The 26,702-nt window shown below is 43.2% G+C and overlaps 1 protein-coding gene across 4 annotated transcripts in view; it reads right to left on the bottom strand.

Annotated features, from left to right (window-relative positions):
• The window catches only part of MFSD6 (major facilitator superfamily domain containing 6), an 89,536-nt gene that overhangs the window by 35,078 nt on the left and 27,756 nt on the right, over positions 1-26,702 (bottom strand). The window lies entirely within an intron of this gene.

Here is a 26,702-nt window from a genome sequence, read left to right as displayed (position 1 = left end):
CAGCTGGAAGTCGGTAAGTATAAAAGTAGACAAGAAATAAAGACAATTTTAGAACTGGTGGCATAGATAAATTAACTGTAAAGAACACAGTTGGTAAGGTGCAGATGATTCAGCAGAAAATACCACACCATGGAAAACTCAAATCACACGTCAAACTCCTTGATTTGATACTTGAGCAAAATATAACGGTGGGAGAAAAGTACTCTTGAGATTCTAATTTCTTACAAAACTACAACCCACAGTATTAACAAGATAAGTTGATTGGTGATTATCTTATAATAAAACGGGTACTTTTTTTTTTTCCCCCAGAAAGACAGTATTCAAGATACAGATATAATTAATTGTGAGTCATCCTGCAATTCCTAACACAGTTGTGGGTTAATTATGATGCCCTACTTTTGTAGTTCAAACCATCTATAACATGGCTGAATGCCCCCTGAGAACATTTCTAAACCACAGAGAACATGAACTTTGCTCAATAAACACTAACGAGGTAACACTCTGTGCTATACACTATGCTGGACTAAAGGGGAATTTTAAAAAATGAAGTGAAATTGGGATTTCCCTGGTGGTCCAGGACTAACACTCCACGCTCGCAACTCAGGGAGCCCAAGTCCAATCCCTGGTCAGGGAACTGGGTCCCCTGTTGCTGCGATGAAAGGGTCCTACATGCTGCAACAAAGGTCGATGGTCCTTCATGCCATTACTAAGGCCCACGCAGATGAATAAATGAGCAAAAATAAACATTTAAAAAATGTTTCTTAAAAAATGGAGAAATCCTCCACGCCTTCAAGTAACTTAGTCTAGTGGGGAGACAGACACAGAAGCAAGTTAAGTTAAATACAATACTCCAGGAGGTCTGTGACAAAGGAGACATTCCAAGACACCTGCTGCTGCTGCTGCTAAGTCGCTTCAGTCATGTCTGACTCTGTGCAACCCCATAGATGGCAGCCCACCAGGCTCCCTCGTCCCTGGGATTCTCCAGGCAAGAACACTGGAGTGGGTTGCCATTGCCTTCTCCAATGCATGAAAGTGAAAAGTGAAAGCGAAGCCGCTCAGTCATGCCCGACTCTTAGTGACCCCATGGACTGCAGCCTACCAGGTTCCTCCATCCATGGGATTTTCCAGGCAAGAGTACTGGAGTGGGGTGCCATCACCTTCTCCACAAGGCACCCGGGTTAGAAGCAAATGGACAAAGAGGGAGGGCTGAGCATCACAGGCAGAGGGAAGAGTAGAAGGTTAACCATGAGACCTCAAGCATGTATATGTAGATAGGGTGTTTGAAAGATATAAGAAGGATCAAAGTCTCAGGATTTATGAAGAGATGAGTGAACCTCTCCAGTCCAGATCCACTCTGAAAATTATCCTCTGTTCCAGAGACAATACAGGTTATGAGCAGCAGAGAAAGACTGAAGAAGGATTATACTACAATGCTCTCAAACGAATGAGACAAAAGAGCAATACCACAGGGAGAGAACCCATTCTCAGCTGAATGAGTAACTGGCAGCAAGCATGTTGCCAAGCCTCTAAGGGACAAACAGAAATGTTTCTCATAAAAGAAAAACCATGGGAGGGGACTTTCCTGTTGGTCTAGTGGTTAAGAGTCTACCTGCCAATGCAGAGGACACAGGTTCAATCCCTGGTCCAGGAAGACCCCACATGCCGTGGAACAACTGAGCCCATGCACCACAGTTACTGAGCCCACACACTCTAGAGCCTGTGCTCCGCAACAAGAGAAGCTGCTACAATGAGAAGCCTGCGCACTGCAACTAGAGACAGCCCAAGTGCAGCAATAAAGACCCAGCGCAACCAAAAAGAAAAGTGTTTTTTTTTTTTTTTAATTTTAAAGAACACTGGATGAAAACAAAATACCCTGGGTAAAGATGTTTTTTTATCAACCAGACATGACGTATTTGCAGATGGAGACTGAACATGCGCTCAACCTGTGGTTCAAGTCCTTCCACAAAGACACAGTATTCCCACGCACACAAGTGTTGCTCCAGGACTGGAACAAACCAAGATTCAGAAAGTAACATTGTGGCAGGTCACAGAGCACTATGCAATGTCCTCAGCTACACCTGGCTGGAGCTTCACAGGAATACCAACTGCTAATGGGGAAGAAGCGGTCCTAAGTACCAGACGCTTGGAGTACTGTCTGCGGTTTGCCTCAGGCCTGAGTTAGCTTAGGTTTGCTGAAGGGTGAACAGTACATGGGCTCACCTTTTAGGCTGGGTTCCGTTATTCCCAGGTCGTTCTTTTCTGGTCTATATAAACTTGTCAGAAAAACAAACAAGCAAGCAAATTCCTTCAGACACCATTACAGATGTCTTTCTAGAGCAGGCAGACACCAGCTGCTAATTAAAGTCAGCATTCAGTGTAAACAGTGAATGAAGAATGAAGCTTATTTCCAGTGTAATTACCAGTTCATACTGACAACCTTATAGTAAGATGATGTTCCCGACTGTCAGCTCTAAAAGGTAGGAAAACATATACAGACTTTTTAGAAGACAACTAAAATAGAAGATTTAAGCCCCGAAGAGTTAAATTTTAGCTAGAGAATTCCTGTTTCCTCATATCCATCCCCCTCCTCCCATCCAGCCTCCACGAGGGACCCTCACTGTGGGTGTGCTCAGAGGGGTTCTCTGCCCCGTCTAGTAGAAAGGGGTTCACTGTCACCGTCTGCAGCCTCTTGTCCTGCCTCCCCTTTCTTGTCCCATACCCAGGGCTGGCTGGCTTGAGTGGACCCTGGCTGGCATTCCTGGGAATTCCCACCCGAGCTCCCGTCATGGACAGTTCTCATGCTACAGTGGTAGCAAACACAACCAGACAGGCCGTGGAGGTGTGGCCGAGAGGCAGGGGCCCAGCAACGTGCGGCAGCAGCGGCCACGCCCACGCCCGGCGATCGGCCAGCAGCGGCGAGCCGCTGACACACCACCGCTTCCTGCTTCCAAGACACGACCTTGGGGGCTAGTATCTCTGACTGTGAGAGTCCGATCCTTGAAAGGGCTGATCTCTTCTAAGGAACCCTCTCAAATGTCCCCAGGTGTAACTGATCCCCTCTCGCCCTGTTCTTCTGTTAGACTCTGTTTCCATCGAGTGCTTGTCACAGCCTACACGTGCTGCACACAGATGACTGAGCGTTCCTGGGAGGCGAGGACTGGGTCTGGGTCACCTTGTTCTCAAAAGGAGCCCCTCTGCTCACGCGCTCTGTGAATCATAGTAACTTAATAAAACCGATGTAGATGGGTAACACCTGAGGACAAAAACCAGCACTATTCTCAGGAAAACAGTATTTCAGGATGCGCCGCTCTCATTTTGGATGGCATAATTTTTTATCATACGGGACACACCCATTCACTGGGGGATGTTTAGGATCCTGGCTCTTGGGCACTAAATGTCAATCCCTGGAAAAACTAAAATGCTCTCCCCTCCACCCCTGACACACATACACTTCTAAACCTCCTTTTGGGAACTATTAGAAAGATCTCTCTGAAACAAAGGCCTTCTGGTCACTGTGTTATAATGCTGAGTGTGTGTCTCCATATTCAAGTTATATCAGTACATAAACAAATCTGCAAGACACAGACACTAAAACATGACCGATGGTTATCTTAGAGATTTGTGATAATAGATCATTCACTGTCTAAGGAGTGCATTTCTGTAGATTAGAGTCTGTATAGTGGGTTATGTACTTTTTGATAATCATATAAAAATTAAGATTTAAAAGATGGGAAAAACTATACAATTAGGCATAGGAAAGCAACCATTAAAAACCTAGGTTAAAATAATAGAAAGACTAGTAGAATTCCATATTCAGACGGTCTTAAAAGTATCTTTACATCTGTGTTCTACACTAAAGAAACCAAAACCAATGGAAATCATAAACCCCAATAACAGAATCGTTTTCAAGGAAAAGATTTCACCCTACATTCAAAGATTAGCAAATGTTTTTATATTTTTGTGTTTTAAAATGCTTAACTTGTGAATATATCACATTTCATCAATAATCCACCAGCCACTAACCATCTGGATCTGATGCTGTCACCTAAAGCAAGCTAAAAGTCACTCAGTTCAGTCGCTCAGTCATGTCCAACTCTTTGTGACCCCATGGACCACAGCACGCCAGGCCTCCCTGTCCATCACCAACTCCTGGAGTTTACTCAGACTCATGTCCATTGAGTCGGTGATGCCATCCAACCATCTCATCCTCTGGCGTCCCCTTCTACTCCCACCTTCAATCTTTCCCAGCATCAAGGTCTTTTCAAATGAGTCAGTTCTTCACATCAGGTGGCCAAAGTATTAGAGTTTCAGCTTCAGCATCAGTCCTTCCAATGAATATTCAGGACTTATTTCCTTTAGGATGGACTGGTTGGATCTCCTTGCTGTCCAAGGGACTCTCAAGAGTTCCCCAACACCACAGTTCAAAAGCATCAATTCTTCAGCACTCAGCTCTCTTCACAGTCCAACTCTCACATCCATACATGACCACTGGAAAAACCATAGCTTTGACTAGATGGATCTGTGTTGGCCAAGTAATGTCTCTGCTTTTTAATATGCTGTCTAGGTTGGTCATTACTTTTCTTCCAAGGAGCAGCATCTTTTAATTTCATGGCTGCAATCACCATCTGAAGTGATTTTGGAGCCAAAAAAAAATGAAGCCAGCCACTGTTTCCATTGTTTACCCTTCTATTTGCCATGAAGTGATGGGACTGGATGCCATGATCTTAGTTTTCTGAATTGAGTTGAGCTTTAAGCCAACTTTTTCACTCTCCTCTTTCACTTTCATCAAGAGGCTCTTTAGTTCTTCTTCACTTTCTGCCGTAACAGTCATCTGCATATCTGAGGTTATTGATATTTCTCCCGGCAATCTTGATTCCAGCTTGTGCTTCATCCAGCCCAGCATTTCTCATGATGTACTCTGCACAGAACTAAAATAAGCAGGGTGACAATATACAGCCTTGACATACTCCTTTCCCGATTTGGAACCAGTCTGTTGTTTCATGTCCAGTTCTAACTGTTGCTTCCTGACCTGCATACAAATTTCTGAAGAGCAGGTCAGGTGGTCTGGTATTCCCACCACCAATTTAAGAATTTTCCACAGTTTGTTGTGATCCACACAGTCTAAGGCTTTGGCATAGTCAATAAAGCAGAAGTAGATGTTTTTATGGAACTCTCTTGCTTTTTCAGTGATCCAGTGGATCATTGAATTTGATCTCTGGTTCCTCTGCCTTTTCTAAATCCAGCTTAAACATCCAGAAGTTCATGGTTCATGTACTGTTGAAGCCTGGCTTGGAGAATTTTGAGCATTACTTTGGTCTCTGGTTCCTTTGCCTTTTCTAAATCCAGCTTAAACATCCAGAAGTTCATGGTTCATGTACTGTTGAAGCCTGGCTTGGAGAATGTATAATAGGCTCCAGTTTCATCCACCTCATTAGAACTGATTCACATGTATTCTTTTTAATGGCTGAGTAATACTCCATTGTGTATATGTACCACAGCTTTCTTATCCATTCATCTGCTGATGGACAACTAGGTTGCTTCCATGTCCTGGCTATTATAAACAGTGCTGCGATGAACAATGGGGTACACGTGTCTCTTTCCCTTCTGGTTTCCTCAGTGTGTATGCCCAGCAATGGGATTGCTGGATCATAAGGCAGTTCTATTTCCAGTTTTTTAAGGAATCTCCACACTGTTCTCCATAGTGGCTGTACTAGTTTGCATTCCCACCAACAGTGTAAGAGGGTTCCCTTTTCTCCACACCCTCTCCAGCATTTATTATTTGTAGACTTTTGGATCGCAGCCATTCTGACTGGTGTGAAATGATACCTCATAGTGGTTTTGATTTGTATTTCATATTCTAACACCATACACAAAAATAAACTCAAAATGGATTAAAGATCTAAATGTAAGACCAGAAACTATAAAACTCCTAGAGGAGAACATAGGCAAAACACTCTCTGACATACATCACAGCAGGATCCTCTATGACCCACCTCCCAGAATATTGGAAATAAAAGCAAAAATAAACAAATGGGACCTAATTAACCTTAAAAGCTTCTGCACATCAAAGGAAACTATTAGCAAGGTGAAAAGACAGCCTTCAGAATGGGAGAAAATAATAGCAAATGAAGCAACCGACAAACAACTAATCTCAAAAATATACAAGCAACTCCTACAGCTCAACTCCAGAAAAATAAACGACCCAATCAAAAAATGGGCCAAAGAACTAAATAGACATTGCTCCAAAGAAGACATACAGATGGCTAACAAACACATGAAAAGATGCTCAACATCACTCATTATCTATTGTTTTCCTTATTTCTTTGCATTGATCACTGAGGAAGGCTATCTTATCTCTCCTTGCTATTCTTTGGAACTGCTGAATAGCAAATACAGCATTCTAATCCTCACGTCAGAGGAAGAGAGTTACATACACATGTGTGCACTTACACATGAAGAGAATATCTCTGGAAGAAGATGCTAGCCCTCATGTCACTAAGGGGCTCCGGGGGACAGGGTAGGGGGGCTGAGGGGCTGTCCCAAGGGTGGGAGAGACAGACTTTACTGGTTATCTTTCAGTGCTCTCGTGTATGTGTGTGCTCAGTCATTCAATCAAGTCTGACTCTTTGCAATTGCATGGACTGTAGCCCACCAGGCTTCTCTGTCCATGGGATTTTCCAAGCAAGAATACTGGAGTGGGTTGCTATTTCCTTCCCCAGGGGATCTTCCTGACCCAGGGATCAAACCTGCATCTCTGTGTCTCCTGCACTGGCAGGCAGATTCTTCACCACTAGCACCACCTGGGAAACGCCTTGTGTATATCTACTTTCTCAAAGAACAGGGATCAATTATGTTTCATGTAGCTGTAAGCAGACACAGTAAGTGATGTATGATGTCTGACCCAGGGCTCTCCTACCAGAAGGAATAATTATCTAGATTCCTATTTTGGTTTAAAAACAATACAACGTCCTGGAAGAATGGATCCATGTGTATGTACAGCTGAGTGCCTTCACTGTTCACCTGATACCATCATAAGATTGTTAATCCGCTGTACTTCAACAGAAAATCAAACGCTTAAATGAAAAAACAATACAACCTCCTAACTTAATTAATTAAGTCAAATAGTCATACAAATAGTTAAGAAAGGCACATGAAATACTCAGTATTGCCATGATTGGTTCCTTCTGGACAAAGAAAATTGGTATTCTGTAGAGATAAACTTAAGAAAGTATTCATTTGCCTCAAGAGCCACCTGGATCATCTGAAAGTATTATATGTAATACAATAGGGAACTCGGAATCAAAACTGCTAACGAAAAAGTTTCTATTATAAAGCTTCTTTTTTCAGTAGCCTTTATGACACAGTGCTCTGCCTAGCTCTCTGTCCTCTAGCCGCATGAATTCCCAAGGGACCCACTGGGCCACTGTCCCCACCCATTCCTACCTGTGCCCTGATGTCCCACTCCTCCTCCAGAGCTCACTCAGCTCCTTATATGTGATCACAGTATCATGTGCTTCTCCTCATAACCCTTTTCTGAGTTGTAACTGTACACTGACAACTTGACTGTATGCTCCATGCAGGGTGATGTCTATTTAATATTATGTTGATGTAGATTTATCCACTCTGCTTGACACATAGTACACACTCAATACTCATGGACTAGTGGGAAAATATCAATACTTTAAATAGAACATTACACAACAAATATTTATTGAACATAATCTGTGCTAAGTGCCAGGTGTAGGGCAGTGAACAAGGTATAAATGTAAACTCTGCACAAACTATCCTTCTAATTGTATGTATATGTAGGCACCTACTGGGCTTCTCTGCTGGGCTCAGCTGGTAAAGAATCCACCTGCAATGCAGGAGACCTGGGTTCGATCCCTGGTTTGGGAAGATCCCCTGCAGAAGGGAATGGCTATCCACTCCAGTATTCTTGCCTGTAGAATTCCAAGGACAGAGGAGCCTGGCAGGCCACAGTCTTTAGGGCTGCAAAAGAGTATGTCTGACTCTTTTGCAACACACAGGCACCCATTATATTGGTAATTATATATGCATACTTGTAATTATATACATATGTATATTATAATAAGATACTTGATCATGGTATAGGAATAAGTGATGGGTATGTGGGTTTTCCAAGTGGCGCCAGTAGTAGAGAATCTGCCTACCAATTCAGGAGATCCAAGAGACATGGGTTCTATCCCTGGGTCTGGAAGATCTCCTGGAAAAGGAAGGCAACCTACTCCAGTATTCTTGCCTGCAAAATCCCATGGGCAGAGGAGCCTGGTGGGCTACAGTCTATGGGGTCGCAAAGACTCAGACATGATTGAATGACTGAAAATATGTGTACTTAGTCAAAGGCTGAAGGTCTTTCTTTTTCTTTTCATGTGAAAGAATAAACTGTCTTATAAAAGAGGCCTACAACTAGGCTGATTAAAACAGTGGATGTCCACATTTGGCAGTATTCTTGATTAATGTTAACAGGCTACGCTTGAAGATAAATATCCAGTCATTTATGAACAAACAATAGTTCAATGAATAGTTGACTGCAGTTTGTATTTTGGGGGGGCATCCTGAAGTACTATTCAATGGATCCCCAGCACATGTGCACAAGCAGATAACAAGGCTCTTGGGTACCCACAGGCCTATCTCACCAGGGTGAGAATTAGCATATAAGCCACAAAGCTCAAAGAGTCAGTCAGTGGTGCTGCCATGCCAACCACAGCACAGCCAAAGGGATCACCAACAGGGACTCTGGAAGACATCAAGCTTCTATCGCCAAATACAGCTGGCCACTAGCCCATCTTTGCAGAACACAGCATAAGACTCATACCATATGTCAGAAGAGTAAATTGGGGAGGGGGGAAGAATATCCATTTAGCTGTGTATGTTTTCTACAGCTACTAATATTTCCTTCTATTTTTTCTGCTAGAAAAAGAAAAGGTAAAACTGAAGTCTTAGTCTCTGCTGGTCTTAAGTCATTCTTTATTTGCTGCCTTCAAATCTTTCTTCTCCAAATGACCAACAAGCTAAGCTAAGAGAATGACAGTGGTAACCATCAGCCAGGTCAAGGTGCTGGTTCCTGGCCGTTTGTACATTTCTCCGTTGCTCTTTTAGTTTTTATCAATCTGCTTTTTCTCAGCTTGTGTATATCTCTAGGTAGAAAAATAAGGACGTTTAAAATAAAATAGAAAAAAACAAAAACAAAATATACCCCTGATTAATGGAGCCCAACCAGCTGAAAGATACAATATGCTGTTTTGTTGTTCTACTTTCCATTTGGGCAAAAACCACATGACCGAATACACGTACATATACATACACATACATATACATCCCCACACACCACGATTTTGTTTAAAAACTTTCCGTAAGATGGCCTGAAGTACACATAAAATACAAACTCTGTAATTTCCAGACAGGAACCACTGACATCCGTCATAAAATTAATTTGAAAAAGGCCTCAGGAGTTTTAGTTGACCCTATGCTGTAAACAAGTCCATCAAAATTCAGGCTGAAGGAATATTATGACCAAACCAAAAGGACATAATAATCCTACTGTTCTTGACTTTGGCCAGACCATAGCAGGAAGTGGTTACAATTAGGAGATCACTGAAAAAAAAAAAAAAAAAAGGAGTCTGAATGAGGGGGAAGATAAAAAGAGGAGAGTCTAGGATAAGATGTTCTGTGGAAAATCCCTGAGGGAACTGGAGAAGCAAAGCTGTAGGAGGCACATTCAGACATGTGAGGGGCTTTTCTGCTGAACAGGGAGTGGGCTGTGTGGGCCCAGAGTCATACCTGTGAGCAGTCAGCCAAACAGGCATGTTGTTTCAGCTGCTAAGCAGAAACAAAGGGAATGCAGCACTTTGTCCTTTCAGCTGCATTTGATCCTGGAAAGATGTGGACCTGCCTGGGACCTCTGGTGAAAGCCTGGAATATACCCAATAGGAGACAGCAGGCTCTGGTCACACCTTTTGAGACCCAGTTACAGCCACACCTAAGGCCATCTGCTGGACTGTTCAGTTAGACAATACCCTCCTTGTTTTGTTTAAATACCCTGGGTAAGGTTTTCTGCCACCTCAAGTCAAAGAGTCCTAAGTGACCCAGGATCTTAGCTGCCTTGTGAGGTAGCAAGTTCCACATGATTAGAAGGGTCCAAACAAAGGCTAAGTAACCATCTACCAAGGATTAGGGGGAGAGAAGCCAACTGGGCTGAACTTAGGCCCCTGTTATTTTACTGGGGCTACCATAACAAATGGGCTTCCCAGGTGGTACAGTGCTAAAGAATTCACCTGCCAGTGTGGGAGATGAAGGAGATGTGGGTTGGATCCTTGGCTCAGGAATATCCTCTGGAGGAGGAAATGGCAACCCATTCCAGTATTCTTGCCTGGAAAATCCCAAGGACAGAGGAGCCTGGTGGGCTACAGTCCATGGGGTCATGAAGAGTCAGACACAACACAGGGACTAAGCAAAGGGCACCATAACAAATACCACAGACTGGGCAGCTTAAATTTATTCTCTTCTCATTCTGGAGGCTCTAGGTCTACGACCACGGTGTCGGCAGGATTCGGGTCTTCTGAGGCCTCTCTCTTTGGCGTGTAGATGACTACCCTTTGCTTGTGTCCTCACGTGGTCCCCTCTGCATGTGTCTGTGCCCCAATCTCCTCTTCTCAAAAGACAGCAGTCACATTCGATTGCTGCTGCTGCTGCTAATTCACTTCAGTCGTGTCCGACTCTGTGTGACCCCAGAGACGGCAGCCCACCAGGCTCCCCCATCCCTGGGATTCTCCAGGCAAGAATACTGGAGTGGGTTGCCATTTTCTTCTCCAGTGCATGAAAGTGAAAAGTGAAAGTGAAGCCGCTCAGTTGTGTCCAACTCTTCCAGACCCCATGGACTGCAGCCTACCAGGCTCCTCCATCCATGGGATTTTCCAGGCAAGAGTACTGGAGTGGGGTGCCATTGCCTTCTCCAGTCACATTCGATTAGGGGCCACCCTAATCAGTCAGTTCAGTCACTCAGTCGCGTCTGACTCTTTGCAACCCCATGAATCGCAGCACGCCAGGCCTCCCTGTCCATCGAGTCGGTGATACCATCCAGCCATCTCATCCTCTGTCGTTCCCTTTTCCTCCTGCCCACAATCCCTCCCAGCATCAGAGTCTTTTCCAATGAGTCAACTCTTCGCATGAGGTGGCCAAGGTACTGGAGTTTCAGCTTCAGCATCAGTCCTTCCAATGAACACCCAGGACTGATGTCCTTTAGAATGGACTGGTTGGATCTCCTTGCAATCCAAGGGACTCTCAAGAGTCTTCTCCAACACCACAGGTCAAAAGCATCAATTCTTTAGCACTCAGCTTTCTTCACAGTCCAACTTTCACATCCATACATGACCACTGGAAAAACCATAGCCTTGACTAGACGGACCTTTGTTGGCAAAGTAATGTCTCTGCTTTTTAACATGCTGTCTAGGTTGGTCATAACTTTCCTTCCAAGGAGTAAGCGTCTTTTAATTTCATGGCTCCAATCACCATCTGGAGTGATTTTGGAGCCCAGAAAAATAAAGTCTGACACTGTTTCCATTTTTTTCCCCATCTATCTTCCATGAAGTGATGGGACTGGATGCCATGATCTTAGTTTTCTGAATGTTGAGATTTAAGCCAACTTTTTCACTCTCCTCTTTCACTTTCATCAAGAGACTCTTTAGTTCTTCACTTTCTGCTATAAGGGTGGTGTCATCTGCATATCTGAGGCTATTGATATTTCTCCCGGCAATCTTGATTCCAGCTTGTGCTTCTTCCAGTCCAGCATTTCTCATGATGTACTCTGCATAGAAGTTAAATAAGCAGGGTGACAATATACAGCCTTGACGTACTCCTTTTCCTATTTGGAACCAGTCTGTTGTTCCATGTCCAGTTCCAACTGTTGCTTCCTGACCTGCATATAGGTTTCTCAAAAGGCAGGTCAGGTGGTCTGGTATTTCCACCTCTTTCAGAATCTTCCACATTTTGTTGTGATCCACACAGTCAAAGGCTTTGGCATAGTCAATAAAGCAGAAATAGATATTTTTCTAGAACTCTCTTGCTTTTTCGATGATCCAGCAGATGTTGGCAATTTGATCTCTGGTTCCTCTGCCTTTTCTAAAACCAGCTTGAACATCTGGAAGTTCATGGTTCACGTATTGCTGAAGCCTGGCTTGGAGAATTTTGAGCATTACTTTACTAGCGTGTGAGATGAGTGCAATTGTGCGGTAGTTTGAGCATTCTTTGGCATTGCCTTTCCTTGGGATGGAAAGAAAACTGACCTTTTCCAGTCCTGTGGCCACTGCTGAGTTTTCCAAATTTGCTGACATATTGAGTGCAGCACTTTCACAGCATCATCTTTTAGGATTTGAAATGGCTCAACTGGAATTCCATCACTTCCACTAGCTTTGTTCGTAGTGATGCTTCCTAAGGCCCACTTGACTTCCCATTCCAGGATGTCTGTCTCTAAGTGAGTGATCACACCATTGTGATTATCTGGGTCATGAAGATCTTTTTTGTACAGTTCTTCTGTGTATTCTTGCCACCTCTTCTTAATATCTTCTGCTTCTGTTAGGTCCATACCATTTCTGTCCTTTATTGAGCCCATCTTTGCATGAAATGTTCCCTTGGTATCTCTCATTTTCTTGAAGAGATCTCTAGTCTTTTCCTAATAGCCTCACTTTAATTTACCTCTCTAAGGACCACATTTCCTAATGCAGTCACATTCTGGAGTACTGGGGATTAGGACTTTAACAGGTGAATTTCAAGGGCCACAATTCAGCTCACAAAAATGACCTCTAAGCCTACTTACAACTCCAACATGAAAGAAAGTTGAGTAAAAAGTCCTAATTTGTTTTGCTCAAAAGCCATCTAGGCCTCCCCTGTGGTCCAGTGGTTAAGAATCTGCCTGCCAGTGCAGGGGACCTGGGCTTGATCCCTGCTCCAGAAGAGCCCACATGTCCTGGGGCAACTAAGCCCATGCACCATAACTACCCAAGCCCGAGGACCCCAGAGCCTGTGCTCCACAGCGAGAAGTCAGCGCAGGGAGGAGCCCACACATGGCAACTGGAGAGCAGCCCCCGCGCCTTGCAACTCGAGAAGCCTGCACGTAACAACAAAGACCCAGCGCAGCTAAACAGAAAAAATACACACACTTGGCAAGTGTGACTGTAAGAAAAAGCCATCTGCTCTGTGGACCAGAAACAGAGCCTGTGCAAGCAGAGGCAGCTTCCCTGGGCCTCTGAAGTCAAAGTGAGTCCGCACCCTCAGAGGAGGAGTGTTAGCATTTTGTACAACCCAATCTACTGTATTTACTCATTTATGTTATCTAGGGCATTGCTGTTTACTCTTCCAGAGCTGATGTAAAATGAAAGGCTTTGACAAACAGCGCTAATTAACACATTTTCACAAGGGGCAGTGCGACAGGGCGCCTGCTGCACCCGGGCTGAAGCGGTGGCATCCAGGGCACACACAACAGGAAGGGGACTTTTCTCAGGAGTGGTTCTGGGTCATACTACAGGCATTTTGAAAAGATCAAATAAGCATGTTAAGAAAAACACAAAACAGTGCGCAAATGTGTAAACTCCCATTAGGTACAATGCACATATCTCAGCAAGAGCAACCAAGTCTTTTACAAATTCCATCTGAGCCAGCACATGGAGAAATGTTTAAGGTTTAGGATGCTAACATCCACTGAAGTCAGCGGGTGCTGGAGAAAGAACATTCTCCATACAGATCCCAGTGACTGCTGTCATCAATCACCTCCCCTATCACGGCCTGGTGTCACGGCATGGCCTGGATGAGTTGGCATGAATGGCTCTGTGTACATTTCTGACTTATCAGCAAAAGCCACGAACACCTAAGTCCCTGGTGGGGTGGCCAGGGAGGAGTGAGATCTGACGTGTGGTTTTTCACATAGAGAAACCAAGCAAAGTAAAAAAATTAGATCATTAGCATCAACAAAGACACAACATCAAATCCAACCCCCTTGTTTCACAGAGACAAGAAAATGCAGGTCCAGAGAGGCAGGAGAGGGCCACCATTAGTAGGCCAGTGGAAGGCCAAGGGCCCTCTGCTCTGTGGCTCTTAGGCCGGTAACAAAGTGCTCTGCTCCTACTGCAAGGCCCCTGCGTAAAGTCAAACCTACACACAGGCTTGAAGAAACAACTCTGAATTGGATTCAGGAAGTTGGGTATATGTTTAGGTTGACTTTAGAAGATGGTTGGCTGGATGGCATCACCGACTCGATGGACGTGAGTTTGAGTGAACTCCAGGAGTTGGTGATAGACGGGGAGGCCTGGCGTGCTGAGATTCATGGGGTTGCAAAGAGTCAGACACGACTGAGTGACTGAACTGGACTGACTGAAGATTTTAAACTTTGATGAGTCAGTAGGAATGAGGGAAGAGGAAAGTAGAAAAACAAAGGCCACTCAACAGCTGCCCAATATCCTGGATCACAAAAGAAACATTCACCCAGAAACAAAATTTTGGGATGCTAGATGGAATGGCTCAAAAGACCCTTTCTACTGATGCAGAACCAGAGACCTCAAGTACCAGTGCTGTGGTAGGACACAGGGTGAACCAGCATTTCTGCCTCCACCCACGGGCTGGAAAAGGGCTGCCTCCAGCAAGCAGACTTCTAAGTCAAATAATCAGAAGTTGACTGCATGGTTTGGGTTGGGTAAGGAGCAGAAGGGATTGCCTGGCGGCTCAGCAGCAAAGAATCCACCTGCAACGCGGGGGACCCAGGTTCCATCCCTGGGTTGGGCAGATCCCCTGGAGGAAGAAATGGCAAGCCATGCCCGTGTTCTTGCCTGGAGAACCCCAAGGACAGAGGAGCCTGGTGGGCTATGGCCCATGGGGTCACAGAGCCACACACAACTGAGCCGCTAAGCGTGCACACACATTCAAATTGTAATGCCTACAAAAATATCATAGATTCATTTCTATTAGTGATCTAGAAATTGGAAATGGAAACAATGATTTTCTGATTTAGCCTAATTAGGAAACTGAGCATAAAACTGTTCCCCTATAAAAACTACAAGAATCTTCTTTGTGGAATAAAGTATATTACAGCTATTAGTAGCATTCCTGAGGTAGGGTAATAAAAATCAATCCTACACTCGGGCATTTGTGTTAAATAATAATAATAATAATAATTGATGTGTTTGCTGGTCTAGTCTTGGTTTGTTTTCTTTCCCAGTTTAATTGCACCTAACAGATAAACACTGGGGCTTCCCTGGTGGCTCAGAGGTTAAAGCGTCTGCCTAGAATTCAGGAGACCCAGGTTCGATCCCTGGGTCAGAAGATCCCCTGGGGAAAGAAATGGCAACCCACTCCAGTACTCTTGCCTGGAGAATCCCATGGAGGGAGGGGCCTGGTAGGCTACAGTCCATGGTGTCACAAAGAGTCCGACACGACTGATCGACTTCACTTTCACTTTCAACAGATAAACAGTAGCCACAGAAGATAACCCTTAAGCCATTAGGCCATTTGGGGCTTCATATTCCCTCTGGCATTGCGTTTCTCCAGGCAGAAATCCACTCTGGAATGAAGTCCTTGAGTTATGAGTTAATAACACCAAAAGAGCATTAAAGATACAGCCACAACTTCATGTCCTGACTTTAGAATATAATTTTCTTCCCCTTACAAGCACTGAACTTGTCTCTTCCCGAAAGTCCTGTTCCATGGCACAGCTTCCAGAAGTAACGCTGATAGCGTCATGTGTCTTGTTTGAGGTAGGTGATTGCCCCCAATAGCTTTACTAGCTGAAGGGAAGGCAGGAGAGCGGAGGAGGAGGATGGTTACAGAAATCCCAGGCTGAAGTTAGCTGTTGTGCCAAGGTTTCCCACAAACATCTCTAGCTTCATTCTCTCTCCGGAGATCTAGACTCATAAACACAACTCCCCATTAGGCATCTTTCTCATCTAATAGGACCTCCACAAGTCCCATTCTTCAGAACTGATACCCCTTCCCTGGGTTTCCTTGCTTGGTGAGTGGCATCACCAGCCATTTGGTATCCAATTCACAAGATGACTCTTCTCACTCCACCTACAGTAGGCCTGCCCCCCCAAAACTCTTGATTTTACTTGCTTTACTCTTTTCCAACTCCCAGTGTCTCAGGTACCTAAGTTAACACTTCTGTAACACCTAGTATTTTCCTTTTATGTTATGGTCCTCCACCCCCTACCAGACAGTGAACTCCTTGAGAGAGGAACCTTATCTGTCTTGTTCAGCACTGCATTCATAGAATAGAACCTGGCCACTTAATAAAGACTTCTTTAAAGAAATACTGAGAGAACGTAATATTTAACTGTGAATTAGCTCTGTTAATGACGTATGATACCTAGTCATGTCTGATGGCTGGTCATCATACATACATTTCTGTATGATACCTAGTCATCATTAAAAACAGTTTTGCCACTTATATTCAGTGTGAATTGGTTTAATCACATTACTCTCTTCCTAACACTTCTTGAGGGTAGTTAATCCGGAGGAATGACAATTTCACTGGGGGTAAAAAAAAATAATTTGAGAGAATGGGGTATTTTAGAGGAATGGAGAGCTTTCCAGGAAGACAAAAGAGGGTGGTTGGAACAGGTGAAAAAGTTGTATCGGACACTGCTCACTGAGAGCAGTCTGAGATGTGAGGCTCGGCTGCATAAAGGGGCAAAATACTCTCCAGTCTAAGACGGTGCCTACGAACCTACAAGGCAGCTGAGAACACAGGCTTTGGAGTCTGTGTGGTTGGTTTGAATTCTACCTCTGCTAGTTACTAGCTGTATGACTGTGGGCAACTTACCTTTGCACCTTGAAGTTCCCCACTCTATGATGGACATAGCAGTGCCTAACTCACAAGGATAAATGGGGGCTTGAAGACAAAATATTTCACACAGTGCCTTGGAGGGCACTTGGATGTAGTAAGTGCTGAAATGACAGTGTTAACAACTATTATTATTTTCTCAATATTATACTATAATTATAATGTTTGTTAAGTTTGGAGATTTCTTAATTTAAAATTTTTATTTTTAATAAAATTTAAATTTTTAATTAAAAAAATTTGCTATTCTGCAATTTTGAAGTTGCTAAAAAAAAAAATTTTTTTATCTGGGATTGGTGGAAGGCACATCAACAAAGGTCATGCATGAGTCACCAGCTTGTGACTCAAGCAAGAAAGGACAACACATTATTTATCTGAAACTCAGAGAACAAAGTAAAATGGGACTTCTCTAAAGTAGGGCAGAATAAACAATAATAAATGCTCCACCCAGAGAAGTGTTGCAGAAAGGGAACCCCTTCCAGGACCTGAGAGCGGGCTCTTGTCTAACATTCAGAAAGGAATTGTCCGGAAACGAATGGTCCAAGGAGACACAGCTGACAAACCATAAAACCCGAGACAGCGAGCCATGCAGCAGAGTCCTCCTGGCTTCCTTTAGCCTGTTGCTGTCCGCCCTTCCCAGTAAAGTCTCACGCTCTGTCAGCCGTGTCTCCCTGGACAATTCACTTCCAAGTGTTAGATCCCCTCTGGGGCCCTGGAAGGGGTCCCCCTTCCTGCAATAGAAGTGTTTTAAAGAAACATCAAGGCAGACATCTGTTCATGTCACCTCTTGCTCAGACTCACCAATGACTTCCCATTTCTCTCAGGGAAACACACTCTCTCTCAGTGGGACCCGGAGCCCTTGCACGAGCCCTGACCACCTTGCTGACTTTATTACTCTTCACTCCTCGTTCAGGCGACATGCACACGTGTGGTTGGTTCCCTCATCTTCCCTGGGCGGCTTCTGTGCAAACACCACTCTGCTCAGATGTCCCTTCCTTAGAGAAAGCCTCTCTGTAAGCTCAAGCGGAAAAGTCGCCTCTTCTCAGTCGCTCTGGGAACCTGAGTCCTGCATGAATTTTGCCACGTCGTCATTCATCATGATCAGAAATGAGATAATCTGTGTACTGTTCACTGTCTACCCCAATAGAAGGCTCGTCCTATGAGGACTGGCCTTTGTCTATCTCATCACACATTCCAAATATCCCCAAGACCTACAAAAGTGCCTGTCACATAGGGCATGTTTAAGAAACACGTGTTGAAGGAGTGAATTAATAACAACAGGAATAACACCACCTGTTGTTTACAGCTGAGCACTTACTATATGCTATGCATTATCTTATTAATCTTAACAATGGTATCAAGTCAGATACAATTATTACCACCATGTCACAAATGAGGAACCTGAGGCTTAACAAAGCTAAATTGCTGGCTTATCCAAGGTCAGATACAGTTGAGCACTTATTATATTGCTATGCATTACCTTATTAATCTTAACAACGGTATGAAGTTAGATACTATAGTAAGTGTGGGATTTGAACCCAGGTCAAACGCACACACGCACACATGTGTACTTTTCACAGGTGAACCAGCAAAAAGAAGAACACAAGGAGACAGGAGAACTACTAGACGACCCAACACTCCTACCAGGGTTTGGGAAGATGACTAGGGTCAACCCTGGGCCAATTTACTTTCTGCTCCTGTTCATTCTCCTAAGTGGAGTGAAAGCCTGGCCAACATCCACAGTTATTACCAAGGACCATGCCAATCCTCCATTGCTGAGGTGACCTCGCTGCACTCAGCAGTCAACCACACCACACAGCCTCACAGTCCAAAACTACGGTCCCCAGACGAATGTAACTCGACACTGATTCTTTCTGAAAATGTCTGAGCTTCCTTCCATGTGTTATCTTTTTAAAGGAAAGAAAAAGTTAACAAGCTACTGTTTGTCAGCCTCCAGACTACTATTCGAAGATGTTGGTGACAGCAGACCAAAGGTGAAGAAGAGATGATTAATACTTGAGAAATAAGAATGGGGTGCGATTCTTCCAGTTGGAAAGGTTTTGGAGGGATATGCTATGAAGGAAGCTTGAAGAAAAATTCTTATCTACTATTCAAAGTATCCTATTGAAATTATATAATTAAAATCTACCAAGCATCACAAGAATAAGTAGAAATAAGTTAGCCACACTGCTTAGGCTTTTGACTTGCACAAAAAAGGCAGTAATTGACACTGTATGACTCAAGATAATTAAACAGCTGGTGCAAACACTCATACTTGGACTCACGTCAGCAATAAAATGCATGATCTCTGGGATATCACTTGACTTGACTTTTTAGTACCTTGATCTCTTAATATATAAAGAAATATTATAATTACTGCCCAAGTCAGGGTTATTTGATACATTTTGATATTAATTCTTAATGAGGTACTATAAATTTCCACCTGATTTCATTTTAAAGAAAAAGAACTAAGACCTGAAGCCATGATAACTATGTAAAAGTAGACTTCTAATCATTAAATGTGTGCTACTTAGGGAAAGCTATACGGGAGAGCCAGGTGCTCAATGGTAAAGAGTCCTGCTGATGCAGGAGATGAGGGTGCAATCCCTGGGTCAGGAAGATCCCCTGGAGTAGGAAATGGCAACCCACTTCAGTACTCTTGACTGGAAAATTCCATGGACAGAGGAGCCTGGTGGGCTACAGTCCATGGGGTCAGAAAGCGTTGGACCCAACTGCTGCTGCTGCTCTGCTAAGTCACTTCAGTTGTGTCAGACTCTGTGCAACCCCATAGATGGCAGCCCACCAGGCTCCCCCGTCCCTGGGATTCTCCAGGCAAGAACACTGGAGTGGGTTGCCATTTCCTTCTCCAATGCATGAAAGTGAAAAGGGAAAGTGAAGTCGCTCAGTCGTGTCCAACTCCTAGGGACCCCATGGACTGCAGCCCACCAGGCTCCTCCATCCATGGGGTTTTTCAGGCAAGAGTACTGGAGCGGGGTAGCGGCACAAAATCTCAGTGTTTATTTTACCTGATATATAAAGATACACTATGTCTCCTTAGAACATATACAGCTTTAAACAAACATAAGCTCTCTCTCACTCTCTCTCACACACATATCTAGTTCCTTTATGGGAAGATAATTATATTGATTCACTATAAACAGACCTAAGCTTCAAGCTCTTTTCCAATCGAAAATACCAAAAAAGGGAGAGAATACATATATCTAGCACCAAGAATGGAAACTTTGAATATTTTGCTGTACTTCCTTAAAGAAACAAAATGTTACAGATAAACGGAGGGCTTCCCCTGCCCTCTTTCTTCCCCAACCAGTCCCCTTCTTTTTATGTCCTGTCTAGAAAGCTAGGGCTATATGAACTCAGGATGCATTTTCCCTCCATAAATTTAAGTGTTTTTTCCTATACAATTAGGCATATCCATAAAAGTATGTATAACTTTTGAAACGTATTGCTAAAATTTGCATAAGTGCACCAAACTGTGTATTATTTTGCTTTCTCCCCCATTCAACATCATGGTTGGAGAGCTTTCTATGTTGACATACTGATATAGTGCATTCCTTTCCTGCATACTGTTCCGTCTTACGACTATCCTACTCTGAATGCACCTATTCCCCAACTGATGAATATTTAGACCAGTTCTCTTTCTCACTGTTAGAAAGCTGCAGTAAGCAAGCAGCATCTTTGTACATGTCTCTCTGCACGTGTGTAAAAGTTTCTCTGATGGCTCATACGGTAAAGAATCTGCCTGCAACATGGGAGACCTGGGTTTGATTCCTAGGTTGGGAAGATCCCCTGGAGGAGGGCATGGCAACCCACTCCATTATTCTTGCTTGGAGAATTCCCATGGACAGAGGAGCCTGGCAGACTATAGTCCATGGGGTCACAGAGTCGGATACGACTGAGCAAATAAGCACCGCACACAGCAAAAGTTTCTCTAGGCAGGTAAGTATCTTAAAATGCAATTATCAAGCCATAGGAAATGTCCAACTTGTACATTACCATGGACTGCTGAATTGGTCTCCACAGTGGTTATCAAGCAACATAATCTACCAGAAGATTGGCTAAATAATAATAAAAAAAATCAAGAGAATTAATATATGCAAGTCACTGTTCTAAGCAATTAATGTGCTTTATCTCATTTAATTTTCATGAAAAAGAGGTTAATACTAATGATATTCCTACTTACAGATGACAAAACAGACATACAAAAAGTTATATAACTTCTCCAAGGCCACATGGTTCCAAGAGGCACAGTCAAGTTCTACACCAGCAACACGCCCCCAGTCCATGCTTGTAAACACTGTGGACACTGCCTTTCACGAATAAGGACGGGAAGAGACCTTTCCCTGGAGACTGCAGCTATTTCCTTTCTCCATTTTCTTACTCTTGATCCCTGTTCCTTTCATTCCTTGTCCCTTTATTTTTCCCTCTCCCTTACTCACGTCTCCCTTGGTCCACTTGTAAACATGTCTAGAAGACCATGGCTCAGGTGATGGCATTGGAGGGGTGCTCAGAAAGGCACTTGCTCCTGAAGCAAGATGTGGAAACAGGTTACAGTATCATATAGTTCCCCATAAACATGAGGATACAAGGATACCTACTTTAAACCATAAAAGAGACCAACATTTCAGTAAGATCAGAAACTCAGAACAGAATCTTGGAGACAAGCATAACTGATTTTCCTCAGCCCATTTCTCTTCTTCAACAACAAGGCTTCCTTGCTCACTTTGCTCATGTTTCTGGTTTTAACTATCCCAAATCTGTATTCCCAACCCTAACCTCTTTTTGGGCTTTTATAACAGTCAACTGTCTGTTAGACACTCCCACAGAGATGTTTCAATTTTAAGGTAAACAAACCCATGACTGGATTCTGATGAACTTCCACCCTCTCCTCTGTTCTGTATCTTCTCAGATTTCCTCCTGGGTCTGGCAGAACCACTGCACCCAAACTGAAACCCAAAGGTCTCTCCATCACTTCTCACATCAAGCCGTTCCACTGATTCTACCTCCCACCACACTCCGTCTCTGAACCTCTGCTGCTACTGCTGTATTCCAGGCCTAATCATCTCTCACTTGGACTGTTTTAAGAAACTTCTCAGTGGGCTTCTGCTTCCAAGTTCCCCACTGCGCTGCAAATAAATCAACACCGGTGGCTCTCCTTGGCTCCAAACCTTCCCACACTGCCCTCCTGCACCCAGGATAAAGCTCCTTTCCTAATCCCAGCTCCCATCTGGCCTTCTCTCCCCCCATCTTTTCCAACCCCCTTCCTTTCAGTGTTCATCCTTGCATCCTATTAATCTAGGTTGTCCAGGCCTAAATAAACTCTTCAATTAAACTAAACAAGTATGCAGAGTTTTGATTTTTAAATGATAGAGTAATAGTTACTCCTTTAGATCATGTTTAATTTCAAACGAGATGGTTGAATGGCATCACCAACTCAATGGACATGACTTTGAGCTAGCTCCAGAAGATGGTGAAGGACAGGGAGGCCTGGAGTGCTGCAGTCCATGGGGTGGCAAAGAGTCGGATACGACTCAGTGACTGAATAACAATGACAACGTGAGAAATAAGCCTTATCATTTTTTTTCTATTGTGGTAAAGTCATTTTGTAAATAAAAAATAACATTCCACTAAGAAAAGAGAAGGAAAAAATGTTCAGGTCCATCCTCTGTTGTTGTTTTATTTTTTAAATCAAGAATTGAATTATTCTATTTCCATTGTTTCCCTTCATTGTGGCGATTGCCAGTATAAGTTCGAAGCAGTTAAGGACTGTGGATGTCAGGATATGATGAGGGAAACAGGCACCAAACTTAATTCAGGGTGGTTAGACAGACACCGGAAGAGCTGAGAAGCCAGAGAACCTGGAGAAAGCTGCAGACAGCCTCCGCAAGGTCTAGGTCTGAAGGATGGGGGTGAGAGCCGCGTTACCAGAGCTCAAGGTCACAGCGCACAGAGCCACAGGTGAGCAGTGACTTGACAGGGCATGGAGGACTTGGGTTGACAGGAGGCAGGGCTGAGTCTGGGAGCAGGGCTGAGCACCACAAAGCGGGGAACTCTGAGCACATCGAGTGAGGCCTGCAGAGGGCGGCCCTCAGTCTCCAGCTGAGTACTGGTCAACACCTGCATCTGAGCAAATCACCGAAGCCGGGGCAAGAACCACGTGAAAGGATTACAGGGAACAATGTCCAAAGTTCACCCAAGATGAAAGAGGGAAGGTTTTTCCCTTTCTTCACACCCTCTCATTCTCCACCTGGGCCTCTCACCAGCCTGGCAGTTACCACCCTGGCTGGAATACCTAGGTACACACCCCCAGACAGCTTAAGGCAATTGGTCTACATGTAGCTGGAGCATTAGGAGTTTTAAAAGCTCTCCCAGTGTGAGTCTACCATCTGAGCACCACTGCAGCAGTGGACCCAGAAGACCAGGGGCTGGGAGAAGCAGCTTGTGGAAGCCTGCACCGTGCCCCGCGAGGTGCGGAGAGGCCCTAAGAGCCAAGGGGGCCAGGATCAACAATGAGGCCGAAGAGGCAGGTAGAAACAAGGGAGAGGATACGAAGCAAGAAAGTCATAAACACAGCCCTAAATCTCCAGCTCCAGATCAGCTCCCCGACCTCACCAGCTGCGGTTTCCGCCCTCTTCTGATGCTGCCGGCTATCCCTCCAGTGACAGGCTGCTAACACTGCCACACGTGTCCTCAGCTGTGGGCCGGCGTCCCGCTATCTGCTCTGGCTCTTTCTGCAGCACCCACCAGGAATGTCTGTGTTCCTCCTCTTGCTAGTAGCATCATGTATTTCCCTCTCTCCTCCCTAAATGACCAGCCAACTCATTTGGATACTTAGCAACTATTTAGTAGTAATTAATGGCTAATGATGGTTAATATATTATCGCTTCCAGACAGTATTTGCATGACAAAACTGACTGAGTACAAGAATTTCAGGTCAAAGTCAGAATTGCTTGAGTAGATTTTTGTGTGTCCCTTAAAATGTAAATCAATTTGAATCGCATAACATAGGTGATGGCCTAATATTAAATGGTAATGATTTTTGTTGTTCTTCTTAGTCACTCAGTCATGTGTGACTTTTTGTGACCCTATGGACTTCAGCATGCCAGGCTTTCCTGTCCTTCACTATCTCCTGGGGTTTGCTCAAACAAATGATTAATTGAAATGTATTTTGATCACAACTCTACTCATGGTTGCTGAAACATTCAACAAGGTGAATATAGCCTTAAAATACATTTATATTTCTAGATAAAGAAATCTAGTCATTGTCATTACATAAATTAGCCTAGAAATGTACTTGCTGTAAATACCAAAGTTTTGTAGGTTTGAATCAAAAGAAATTTACTTTTTTAGTGGAAATAGGAAGCATTATCCTATTTACCTGAGATAGCCACTTTCCAATGGGGACAAAATCCAAGACTGAAATCAGAAATCATTTACTCTGTGTGTGTTTAGACTGATAGATACGTTAGTCAATGAAAAATGGGGCCCAAACTGCAGAACTGTTACAATAGTAAGTGGTTCAAAATTGGACATGCTGTTTTAAACATTGTTTTCTGGTATGATGGTTTCTTCACTACAAACCTATATAAACTTACGAAAATCTACTTTTTAAAAATTCTTTTTGTTGCTGTTTTCTTAATTTATTTTTAATTGAAGAAAAATTACAATATTGTATTGGTTTCTGCCATCCATCAACTTTTGACTACATTAGGATAGTTACAATTTTTGTGGTTATGCTGCCTCCTATAAACAAACCCCCATAAGATGGTCACAGAACACTGGAAAACATGAGTGCATATATGCGGGCCAGACAGATCTCTCCTTATGATCCTACAAGGGAAACATAAAGGCTATTCACAGAAAGATGATTTCTGTTTATCAGCGAATACATGATATTCTTCCAATTAAAAAGTGAAACTGTCATCACTACCTTTTTAAGCCCTCAAATCTCAACCACCCCTAACCGGGCTCCAAAAATTCTCACCAAAAGAAACATATCCATTCTACCTAAACACGTGGGCATAATCTCACCACAGCTATCAGAATCAACAGGAAAAAAATCCAAAAGCAGTAAATGACCACAAACTGATGGAATCCCAGTAGGCTTCTGGGAACAGCAATGTGACCACAGCAGCTTCCTTCTTCCACTACATCGTTTAAGGAAAAAAAGATGCTTTTGTGTGTAAAACTAGAAAATTAAGGTTAAGTGAGTCATTCGTTTTTACATAATGAGATACTAGCATTCATGTAATGAGTTCTTATGTAATGAGTTCTCTCTTATAAAAAGAAAACACAAGTGTGAAGTTTATGTAATTACCAAACCTAATAGTAAACCCGCTAGGATTCTATCATAAAGCTGTACACTAAAAAAAAAAAAAGCTATATACTTTAGACAAAAGCCAAAGGTAGAAGAGACATTACTTTTCGTAGCATATGAGAAGACCTTCACAATTTCTGTGAAAATAAAACCTACATGCACACTCTGTACTGGGTCGACATTCAATTAACATTATTGAGTGATTAAATCATGATGTCTAGGAAAGCCACTCATGAGTAAGACCTAACAAGGTACCTTTCTGGGAATAAATGGCTGTGGTTTTTAAACACACTATTAGGTGAGAGGAGCTCCTGCTCATACAACCCAACCAAGCTGAAGAAATTCATCACCGTGAGTTTAATTCATTATAGCGCAGACAACATAAACATGACCTGGACAAGGTTAAAGGACAACCCCAGACCATAATATCACAAGGCTCTTTGCCGACTGGCCCCACTGAGTGTGCCTCAGGGACCCTGTGTCTCTGGTGGCTGTCCATACAGTGCCTGACTTTGTTTGTGACAACAAAGGGGTCAAAGATTTGAGACGGAGAAGGAACGGGACACAGCTTCCCAAAGCAAAATCAAACAAGGAAAAATAGCCACAATTGCATTGGGACAAGAAAGATTCTAGGTTGAAACCTGACAATAGAAAATATTTTCTTCAGTTAGTCAAAGGAATATTAAAGGAAAAAAGATCAATGTTTCTCAGATCTTGCCAGCATCTATTTCTCCTTCGTAATTTCTCATAGAAACAGTAGATTTAAAGATTACCACATACACACAAACACACATGGTTGCTTTTAATTACAGCAACTTCAAATTTTAGGGACAGACATGCCATGCCTTTCTGTGAGGTTTAAGTGTATCTGGCTCCACACTTTAGAGCCAAGAGCAAAGCAGAAAGACATAAAGAGCAAGGTACTATTCACACAACTTCAGACAAACATTAGTGGTAAGAAACTTTACATAAAAAATACTAGGTATTTATAGATTTTTCTGCTTAAAAGGATTACATGGGAAATTTTAGGTAGAAGAAAGATTTTTAAGTATCCCATGCTTTCATGGCAGATAAAAATGCAGAGACCCATGTAATAATCAGAAAAAATTATATAAGATGCTCTTCCATGTAATACCATGGATTAATGATTTTGGTGGGTCACATCACAGCCTTATTAAATATAATGGACATCTTCAATACACCAAATGTTCAAGGTGTTTCTGCATCAGCAAGTAGCTGAGAATAACTGAAGGCTGAAAAAACATAATCCTCTTTATCTACTTAAACCCTTCTTCATAAATGTCTTAGACAGCTGGACCCTTCAAGGTCCATAGAGTAACAGAGTCGACTAAATTGGTGCTTATATACTTGAAAACGTTTAATGTAAGAGTCCCTTAGCATACAGAGGGGAAACATCATATATTGAGATAATTCAACTAGGTTCATCATTTCCTTCCTTTTGATTCTATTTTAAAGAGAAAGAGCAACCGAAATTGCCACTCCCACCTAAACCTTACCCCCAACACA

The sequence above is a fragment of the Bos mutus genome, chromosome 2 (assembly GCF_027580195.1).
Source record: "Bos mutus isolate GX-2022 chromosome 2, NWIPB_WYAK_1.1, whole genome shotgun sequence".
In the NCBI taxonomy this organism is placed as follows: Eukaryota; Metazoa; Chordata; class Mammalia; order Artiodactyla; family Bovidae; genus Bos; species Bos mutus.
This window is presented reverse-complemented; position numbering and strand designations above follow the sequence as displayed.